The sequence below is a fragment of the Pan troglodytes genome, chromosome 12, assembly GCF_028858775.2.
Source record: "Pan troglodytes isolate AG18354 chromosome 12, NHGRI_mPanTro3-v2.0_pri, whole genome shotgun sequence".
Lineage (NCBI taxonomy): Eukaryota > Metazoa > Chordata > Mammalia > Primates > Hominidae > Pan > Pan troglodytes.
In genome coordinates, this window is record NC_072410.2 from 31544512 (window position 1) to 31555539 (window position 11028).

General features: G+C 41.2%; 2 pseudogenes; one reads left to right on the forward strand and one right to left on the reverse strand.

Annotated features, from left to right (window-relative positions):
* Nucleotides 1-394: 394 nt before the first annotated feature.
* LOC112208135 (calponin-2-like) lies at nt 395-1461 on the reverse strand (annotated as a pseudogene).
* A 1208-nt stretch (nt 1462-2669) lies between these two features.
* LOC112207915 (glucoside xylosyltransferase 1-like) lies at nt 2670-3960 on the forward strand (annotated as a pseudogene).
* Nucleotides 3961-11028: the final 7068 nt, after the last annotated feature.

Here is an 11028-nt window from a genome sequence, read left to right on the forward strand (position 1 = left end):
AGGCTGAGAAAAGGGGGAAGAGGAGAGGCAACCAGAAACCTTCAGGGACTGGTTCCCTCCATGCCCAGGTCTCTTCTCCCCAGCACAGCTCAGCCCACAGCCTGGAAGTGCCAGCGGGGACCTTCACCCTACACGCATCAGGATACGGCCTTGATCCCTTCCCCCACAGCCCGGTGGCTCAGTCCTGCGAAGGAACCAAAGCAAGGGGAGGTGGGGGAAAAAACCCTGCTGCCTGATCCCACGCTGCCGCTCACAGACCCTCGGTTGACTGGCAGCACTGAACAGGTTAAAAAAAAAAAAAAGTTGAAAACACAGAAAAACCCAACACCCAGACGGGCAGACCATGTGTGGAGAGAGCGTGCTGGGAGCCTCAGTAGCTGATCTCCTCCTGGTACTAAGGGGCCTCCCCTGGCCCTGGGCAGTTGCCGGCGGAGGGAGCCCCGTGGGCCACTGGGCCACCCGGCTAGTACTTGGGTTCATATATTTGCCGGCCTAGGCCAAAGACCTGTCCGCTGTGATTGGCGACCTGCGTGTAGCCCATCTTCAGGGACATGGAGGAGTTCTCACACTTGTCGATTCGCAACTTGGTGTCATAGATGTGCCGCTGGTTCCCGGGAGCCGTCATGCCCACCTGGCTGGCGCACTTGTTTGTACCCATCCGGAGGCTGATGATCAAGTTGTCCATGGGGGGCAGGATGCGGTTCTTGGGGTCGTAGAGATGCCTCCTCGTGCCGTATGCGGTCATGCCTGACTGGCTGGCACATTTGTTGGTAATCTGCAGCCGGATGACGCACAGGCTGGCCTTCATGGTGGTGTCGTCGAAGTTCTGCTTCTCTGAGTACTTGTCACGGATGTCCACCCCGCTCTGCAGCCCCTTAGTCTTGGCCTTCCCTGCCAGGGCGAGAAGAGACACCCGCACCTGCATATTGTTCCCACTCTCAAACAGGTCGTTGGCCTCAAATAGGTCCACGGGATCATGCCGTAGCTGACCATTGCCTTGAGGAAGTTGGAGAGGTTTTCTAGCTGGTGCCAGTTCTACACGGAAACCGTTGATCTTGGGGACTGAGCCCGGCTGCAGTTTGTTCACGAGTGTGCATAAAATAATCTCGTCCTTCAGGCCCTTCTGGAAGTTGGGGCGGATGGAGAGGCCAGTGAATCCCTTGATCCAGCTGCGGAGCTCTGCCTCCTTCTGGGAGTCATATTTGGACAGAAGCCTGTTCTGGACGTCCGCCAAGAGCCTGTAGGCGGGTCCCTTGTTGAACGCGTGGAGCTTACGGCTGGAGGGCGCCGCCGCGGGGCGGATCCGACAGGACCGGAAGCTAAGTCTTTTTTCTAGTTCGCAATATTTTGTTTTCACCACACCATTGTTTTACTACATATCTTTTGTGTATTTAAAAAATGTGTGGAAAATGTTAGGCCATCTCCCTTTTTTCCACCTTCCCTTTTACCCTTTACTGCCATTTACATCCACACATCCACACACACATACATCCAGACACACACATACTGACCAAAATTAGTTTCGATGTACGAATGGGTTATTTGAAGCAAAAAGTCAATCTATATCAGTAAAAGTGTCATGCCAGTACGAATTATATTTATAATCCTTTTAAGAAGAAAGAACTTCCGGCCGGGCGCTGTGGTTCACGCCTGTAATCCCAGCACTTTGGGAGGTCGAGGCGGGCTGATCATGAGGTCAGGAATTCAAGACCAGTCTGGCCAAGATGGTGAAACTTCGTCTCTACTAAAAATACAAAAAAATTAGCTGGGCATGGTGGCGGGCGCCTGTAATCCCAGCTACTCGGGAGGCTGAAGCAGAGAATTCCTTAAACCCGGGAGGCGGAGGTTGCAGTGAGCCAAGATCGCGCCACTGCACTCTAGCCTGGGCGACAGAGCAAGACTCCGTCTCAAACACACACACAAAAAAAAAAAAGAAAAAGAAAAGAAAAAGAAAGAACTTCCTTAATTTTTTGAAGAGACTATTCTGTATCCATTTTATAATTTTGTGGCCACTGAAAAAGATATATTAAATCACAGACACAGTGAATATAGTAAGTGGTAGTTTAAAACGTTAAAATGTTAAATCACGCCTGTACTCCCAGCACTTTGGGAGGCTGAGGGGGGAGGATTGCCTGAAGTTGGCAGTTCGAGACCAGCCTGGCCAACATGGTGAAACCCCTTCTCTACTAAAAATACAAAAATTAGCTAGGTATGGTGGCACAAATCTGTAATCCCAGCTACTCGGGAGGCTGAGGCAGGAGAATGGCTTGAACCCTGGAGGCGGATGTTGCAGTGAGCTGAGATCAAGCCACTGCACTCCAGCCTGGACAACACAGTGAGACTCTGTCTCAAAAATAAAATAAAGTGTTGAATTTTTACAAGTCGTTGTTCCTATTCTAATTTTTGAATGCAACCACAGCCTCTAACAAAACAGCCTCGTTAAACTAATTGGCTGATAATGAATTCTTAAGTTAAAGGGGAATTCCACAGAAATATATATGGCTCTTTTATGTTTAAGAAAAGTAAGAGCCTGAAAAACAGATGTGTTCTGTAAAACTTAATTACTTTCTATCCATTTCCACTGGTTCGCAGTGTTTTATCTTTATATTAAAACATATATAAATGATTGATTGATGAATTTTTTTCTTTTAGACACTGCTGCTGAATCCATGGAGAGAAAAAGGATAAATTTCCAGAACTATGGTCCCTGTGCTCCAGTTCGCCAGGCGGGCGCGGCGGAGACGGAGACCGAGGAACGCAGCTGGGGCCATGCGGCGCTACCGCGCGTGGTGGCGCTGTGTCTGGCCTGAGGCTTGTGCTCGCTCCTTTACGCCTTCAGCCAGCTCCCCATGTCCCCGGAGGAAGGAGCGCGCGGTGGTGGCGGGAAGCCTCAGGCCGCAGTGGCTTCCTGGCTGGCGGGAGGCGGATGCGGTGCGGTGAGAGGCGCGGGCAGCGCTGGTCCCGCTGCGCATCCCGGCAGGTGGGACAGGTGTAGTCTGAAAATACAGCCTGTTGAGAAAATGCATCTAGGTGAAAGACTGGAAGAAACTATGACCGTGTTGAAGTCAGCTATTATTTTCAGGATCAAACCTCTTCAATTCCAGATTTTTGCTGAAGATCAACTACATCATAGCTTTAAAGGAAGGCTTGACAGGGGGCATTTCTACAAATATTTAATTATACAATATATTCCATAACCTTTCCAAGTGAGAATGCAGCAGAGTGGAAAAACTCTTTAAACCATGTGGTTTGCAGAGATTGTCCTTGCCGTTATTCCTGAAAGAAGTTGACTCTCACACTGATAGCCTTTTTAAAAGACCAGCTGATAATATTTGGTTTTTACTAAAGAAATTTAATTCCACACAAATTCTGCAATGGCCTCAGAACAAAAGGAACGTCAAATAGGATGGTATAGTCGCTTTGCTAGGCATCCATACTGTGGAAAAGCTGGAGTAAACTCTGGAGTTATGTTGACAAACATGACTTGAATGAGAAGGAAGTATTTCAAGAATAATATGACAACTGTGACCACAATGAGGAGATATACTTATGACATGGCTTAAAATGTACAAGTTAAACATTACATGGGTGATCAAGATCTGTTGGATATCATGTTTTTTCATAATCCAGAAAGCCTTTTTGTCTTCCCGTGTCAATGGAAGTGTCATCCAGATCATTGTCTATGTGGAAGCAGTTGCCAAGAAGCAGAAGAAGGAATCTTTATTTTTCACGGGAACAGAGGTGTTTACTATGATGATAAGCAACCAGCATGTAGAGCTGTTTATGAAGCACTGAGAAATTGTTCTTTTAGGATGACAATGTTCATTCATTAATAAAACCTTTAGAATTGGAACTACAAAAAACAGTGCATACATACGGTGGAAAAATTTACTAAATATTTATCAAACAATTAGCAAAAACATAAGAGATCGCTATGTCAGATCACCAAAGGAAAGGTGATTCTTGTTGCCTGCTACATCAAATGGATGAAAAGAACAAAGCATCAGAGGATAAGTATGAAGGAACTGTCTTGGGTGAAGCATTAAGGCAGGAATTATTCATCTACAGAATATTTTTTTTTCCTAAAGAGGTTAAATGAACAGTATTTTCAGGTAATGAAGAATAAGTTAAAATCTTGGGCTCAACAAAGAAAAATTTTTGGCCTCTGATGTTGTGTAATGTTACTTACTATCATTCCAGTATTGATGAAAATATTATTGAATGGTTTTAGCCTGCAAACTTCTGTTGACTCATACTCTCAAGAGTGGTGGGGCTGTGAAAATGAAGAAAATGTACCGCAAACACTCAGACAGTGAGTAGAGCGATAATTTTATGTCAGCACTAACCTCACTTTAAATGTGTGAGAGAAAAGTTTGTCTACAGGAGTAGAAACAGTTCTGTTTCTAAAGAAATGTGATGTAACCAATGTAACCATGGATGATCTATATCTGCCTTTATACATTTCATCTCTGTTTTAAAATATTTTTATGATAATCATATTTAAAATTATGTTTAGATTATAAGGAAGCTGCCTGTTAAAAATTGAGCTGTATAAGAAAGAGGAAATATAGTGAAAACTTTGGGGTTTTAATCTGTGCGTGTTAGAGAGAGTGAGAAATATAGTGTTTTCATTGTGTATGCATTAAACTGTCTTGCTAAAACTCAGACCTAAAATTGTTAAGTAGATATTTGGGGAACTTTTTTATCACTTTAAATGAAAAATTTCAGCTTTACTGGGCATTCTGGAAGCAAAATATGTTATGCTGATGATAAAGTGAGAACCTTAAGAGTACACTCATTTGATGGTGGAAAATGTGATGGACCAAAATGCAGAAGCTATACACATCCTGTGAGTAGTAATTTTAGTTACAATGCAGTAGGAAAATGTGGTGCATTTAAACTTTTCTTCTACCACATAATGGCTTTGCAAGATACTTGTAAAGAAGCAAATGTCTAGAGCCTTACTTTAAGAAAGTTAAACAACTTTGGTGAATGATTTGGATTAAGATTGTTACATCCAGCTATAGAAATGTGGTTTTAATTGGGTTGATGTGAGTGAGTACCTTCCTTTTTTGAATACCACTTAAAACAGTTAACTTTTTAAGTCTTGAAGATGAGAAAACTATTACTTATCTAATATAACTATTTTAATAGTTATCTAATTTATAGTTATCTACTATAACTATACATTCTGAATACTTAGCATGTACTGTGCTGAGGCACATATCTTGTTTTCCCAGCTGCTAAACGATTATCTTCCTTTTCTCCCTGGTATTTTAATGCTCAAGTAGAAAATGGAAAATCATGAAGGAAAAATATCACTTGTGAAAATCGTGGCAGTTAGCTTTATGAAGACACAGTGGCCTCTGTGGGGACATGGGATATGCAGAAAGAGATGGCTAGTACAGTTGTTCTGTCTTCTGCAGTTCAGTCAGGGACACATTGAGAGAGGAAAGTTTAAGCAGGTACATTAGAAATTGATAACCAGCCCAGCATTCTTAGAACAGATGGGTTTAGAGAACACGAGTTGTAGTTCCTTGGCAGAATGCCATGGTGGATATGAGAAACTGTGAACTGTGTTGAAATTGAGCTTGAGCAGAAAATGAGAATACTAAAAATTTGAAGTTCAGAGGGTATGCATTAGATTATTTCTAATGGTCCCCATATATGATCATTGCCTGCCTGACTATATAAGACTCCTGTTGGGAGCTTGAGAATAGATTGCTGAGCTTAGCCCTTTGGAGACTCTGGTATGCTGTGTCTGGGATGGAGTCTGCAAAAAGAAAAATTTAAAGAAGAGACTTAAAAATTATACAAAACTAGAACAGTGCTTTGGTACTATCAGATTACTTGGGGAGCTATTCCCACTTCGATTCTTCATATAGAGGATGTGAACAGAGAAACATGCAGATAAATCAGTCAATGCCAACTGCTGGGGGAAACGTCCATAGTCTGCAGGTTCCCACAGAAAGGATAGCACTTCCATCCTCTCCCATGAGGGAAAAATAAAGGAGAAAAGCTTTCAGCCTCTCACCATAAGCTCATTCAGTCCTCCCCTTGGGAAGAGAAATGACTTAACTGAGGAATGTGCTTGAAAGTAGTTGTACTGGTGAAACTCAGCCTCTGTGGGTTTCTCTCTCTTTCAGAGTCAGCTCTCTTCAGGATGCGCATTTATTTCTCCCTTTGGAGGAGGCCTCAGTCCAGCTCAGCCAAGGACTGAAAGGCACATCTGGCTAATTCAAGACTGGGGTATTGGGAGGTCCCCTTGGCCCCAGATCTATGATATGTTCTCGAGTCCTGAGACCTGCTGACTCTCGTGTCTCATTTCTCAGTTGGGTCATATCTTGGGGTTATTTGTGTTCCCAGCTCTAACAGGAAGGTTCCTAAGCACTCATTTCTTCTTAACCAATTTCTGAAGGTAAAATGTTGGTGAAGAGTGCTCTTTTCTTCCTGCTACCATTAATTGGTGTTTATTTTGTGTCAGGCACTGTTGAGTATTTTACATTTCTTATCTAGTTTGATCTTTACAGCAACTTTATATGACAGACATTGTTCTCCCATTTTTCAGGCTAGAAATCTGAGGCCCAGTGTCCCACAATGGCTGTGTGGTGACACTAGGCTTTGAGCACAGATGGTTGACTTCCAAAGCCTATGTTCCTAACCATTATGCCACTCTGTGTTGTGACAGCGCCAAACATACTTTCATTCATATATATCTTTTAACTGATTATGTTCTTGTGTGATTTCTTTCAGAAAGGCTTTTACATCAAATATTGATAATAATAATAATGAACACATGTTGAGCACTTACCATGTCTCAAGCACTGCCCTAGAACTTCCCATGAAAGAACCCCTCTAATCTTCAGAACAACCCTGTGAGGTAGGTGCTACTATTACTCTGTTTTCACAAGTAAAGAAACTAAGCACAGCAGATCCACAGTCATTCTGTAGGATGCTGTGTAGAATGGCTCCTGGGACACTGGGAAAGCTCTTCTGCACCTCAGTATCTTCTTTACTGGTTCATTAATGTCTGATATTTCTGCATGAGAAAGCACAACATAGACAGAAAGCTTAATATGTATATACACACACTGAGAGATAAGGCATTGACATAACATCTCATTATAGGTATTAGAAATGCAGTCTCAAGAGCAGGTTCTCGTGGGGTGACAGGCAGGGTATTCTAGGGGAAGGAATATCCCAAGAAAGGTGGCATTACAAAGGAAAAGGAGAAAGAAAGGTGTAAATGAGGAGACACTGATTTTCTTCCATTGCAAAGTTTTCCAAGGCTGGCCCCTTTTCTATTACATTCTTACCCAGTAACTCGTACTTTCCCTAGAGCTCTTGCAAGAAAGAACTATTGAGAAAGTAGCCCATCTGAAAGTATATTTCTTGCTGTTTATCTGCTTCCAGAACTGGCTGAAGTTTACTTTTTGGTTCTCCAGAGACCTAGCTTCTTCCAATGTGGTCTATTTAATCTCCTGTCATGTGGGAAATTATATTCAAAATCTCCATGATCCTCTGTCCATAGTAAGTTATGCATGTAGTGAGAAGTACATGCCACAAGGTCTTGAGATTATATCTGCAATGTGTTGCTGCTGGCTGTTGATCAAGATAGGCTGGGAGAAAAACATTATTTTCAGATGTGAAAAACTGTCACCTTTATCAAATAACTCTTCTTGCATATTTCCCAAGACGTTGTAGCCTATTTAAACTCGGGAGGTTAATTTTGTAGCATTCATTATGACCGAAAATGTAGTTCACACAATCATGATGCTCTCTTTATTAGGTGTTACTGTTAAACAATATTAAAATACACACAATGTGGCTGGTCTTTTGTAAGCTACATGGCATGTTTACTTCTTTGCCAGGTTTCTTAATTGCGTTTCTTCATCTTTCCGAATACCAGTGTCACTGTCACCCACAATATTTGCTGTTTTGAGTGCATGGTTTACATTTTATTTTGCCCAATAATAGAATATGATGGGGACATCTTATCTGAGTGTTTCATAGTATGCTGTAGTTTGAATTCTTGGCTGTTGGTTTCCCAGAGTCCCAGCTCCTGCCACTGCATTCTGCCTTTATAAATGGAGAATAATGGCTCTAAAAAAAATTCACCTAAGAATCTCATGATAGTGGAGAAGGAGGACCATGGAAATGCTAAAGCCTCCCACTCGGCTTCTGTAAATCATGCAGAGGATCAGGAAAATGATTGAAAGTAACATATCCCAAACAAAGAAGTCAGCTGTACAATTCAAGACCTGTGTCTGGCTGTAAAAAAAACAAAAAACAAACAAACAAAAAATACAAACAAATGAAAAAATGGAAAGAATAACTTTGCTACTCATCTTGTTCAAAAAACTGGAGCAGATTGAGTATCTAGACTCAGTTTCAGAAGAAATGTTAAATACTGATAGGGGCATATTCAAGATCTTTAGGATTTTTTGGGGGGAGGAGAGGGGAACATAAAAAAGCAATAATAAAGATAAATCTGAATGCAGGAAAAATACACATAATCCATGAATCTAACACCTGTTTTCGCATGTTTATCATCTTTGTCCTTATGTAGATCTATGTTTTCTTTCATAGTTGCAGTCATAGAATATATTCTATTCTCTAAGCTTTTATCCTTCAACATTATAGGAGAATGTTGTTCCATGTTACCACATAGCCAACTGTTTCAAAACTTGTCTAGTAAATTCTGTGCTGTTGTTTTCACAGGGAGAAACATGCACATGTATATTACTTGGTTTTTTTTTTCTGTTGAATCATACTCTTGGAATAAATTTTTTTTCAGTAAGGTTTTTGGTTCCAAAAAGTATAAACATTTTGGTGATCTTTAGTAAGTTGTATTGCTTTCCAAAGAAGTGATAGGAATTATACTTGCCACCCCAACAGTGAAAGAATTGTAATTTAATTTCAGTGTAACAGAGGATGCTACTCTTGCTATTATATTTTCTATTATAATGAAAACCTTTAAAGATTTAAACCAAGCTGGATTGTCTTTCAGGAGCTGCTGTTAAATGAACACCTTGATATCTTCGTTCTTGGAGAGAAATGAGCCAAGGAGGAAGACCATCTAAAAAAAACCACTAGACAATTTGTGCTCACTGGAGTGGTCTCTGCTGGGCAAAAGGTCTTTAGAATGACTCGTGGATTTTCTGGCAAGTGGCAAACCACACAAGTGCTATGTCAGGCCAGGAAGACAGGTGCAGCCCTGTCAGTGTCAAAGAAGAACACTGGTAGCAGAAGAGCTAAGAGTGAATGAAAATTGAATTATCTTTATTTCTAGGACTTGTCTATTGAGAAACAACAGTGCTGGCAACCATTTACTACCAACAAGAGGCAGTTCCAAGAGAAGAATATAAAATATGCTCTGCTCAATCCCACAAAACTCAGAGTGTCTCACAATGGCCAATTTCTTATTTTTACCCTGTCCAGAGACAAGGAAGGATGCATCAGGGAGCTGCTGGCCTCTGCGATGAATAACTTGAGTCAGCCTGCAACATGTGAAAGAATTCAGCTGATCAGGATTTATAACACTAGCTGGATTTTTTGCTTTCTCTGGGGTTCATGAAGCATGGTGTTGTGAGATACCACAGGAGTCCCAGAGTAAAGTTACATACCTACTTCTCTTCCTTATTTTTATTTTTTTGGCATGTTCATATTATTTTATTACCAACATCGTTGGCATCCCTGAGTATGAGAGTTGAGACGAAACTTAGAGGCTATTGTCTGATTCAATCCTTGCAGCTTACAAAAAGAAATGTGGGGAGCAGTCACTGCGTGACTAGCCTGAGGTCACTCAGGAAGTTAGAGGCAGAACTGCATCCAGGGTCACCTCTCTTTACTGCTACTAGTGTGCTCTTTCTACTGCACCCTGATCACAAAACATCTCCCAACCCAGGAACAAGGTCTACCGCATAGGTGAGCACAGCAGCGTGATCACTCTCTCAGTCATCTGTACTCCTCCTTTGCTTTGACCAAAGACACAGGAAGGGACCTTTTGCCCCACATAAAACACCTCTCAAAGGCTTGGCAACAACAACAGATAATAGAGAGCATTGACCTAAGACCAACATTTCAACCATGGTGTCAAAACAATATTTTATTTCAGCAAAGAAAAACTATGTCACAAGTGGATTATTATTACTAATAATCAGACTAGTGGTACTTGCGAATGACTTGGTTTCATACTCACTCTTGGACAACTATGCACACTGAGTATAACTGACCTTATGAGAACATCATTCTCACTAAGATTATGATGTGCTTTCTCACGTGGGAACTGTACATAATATTGCGTGTACCCTTGGGAGGATGTCCTGCCTGTGATGTTGTCTTTCAGGGGAAGAAGAATGGTTGAGAACTGAGGGTATATTAAACATTTACTCCTCCAGATTTTTCAAGATTTCTGTTAAGCGAGATCAGAAGAAAGCCATCTATTTGGATTGCATCACTCTAACCTGGTAAGTCGAATTGTCTACACAGAATTATAATTTCACGATATGTCCAGATTACTTACCGAGAGCCAATTTGAGACACCAACAGGACTAGTAAAACATCTTTGCACTGTGGGTAGCATTGCTATCAAAGACCTTATACATTATGTCATTCAAGAACCTTTATATTAAGATCCTTATGGAAAATCCTTCCCAAAGTTTAACCCTATGATAAAGGGTTTTTTTCTCCTGGTAACATAGTGGGCAATTGGGAACTGTTTAACCCAATGCATTGATTTCATTGATTGTTTTGGTTGCCGAGAAGTATGGATGCTCAGAATAGGTTTTCTTGTTTTCAACTGCTAATTCCTTTATTTAAATTGTAATAAATGTTTCCCTTTACTTCTTTCCTTTTTCTTTTTAAGAAATATAATGTATTTCATAATGTATTATAAATTATTAATAGATCAATTAGCATAGAATAATCTGGAATAATGCTTAGAGATCTCCCATTGAAAAAGACCCCAGTACCATAGGGTTCACAGCTGAGTGTTAACTGAACTTGAACAAATTTTGATTTTATTTA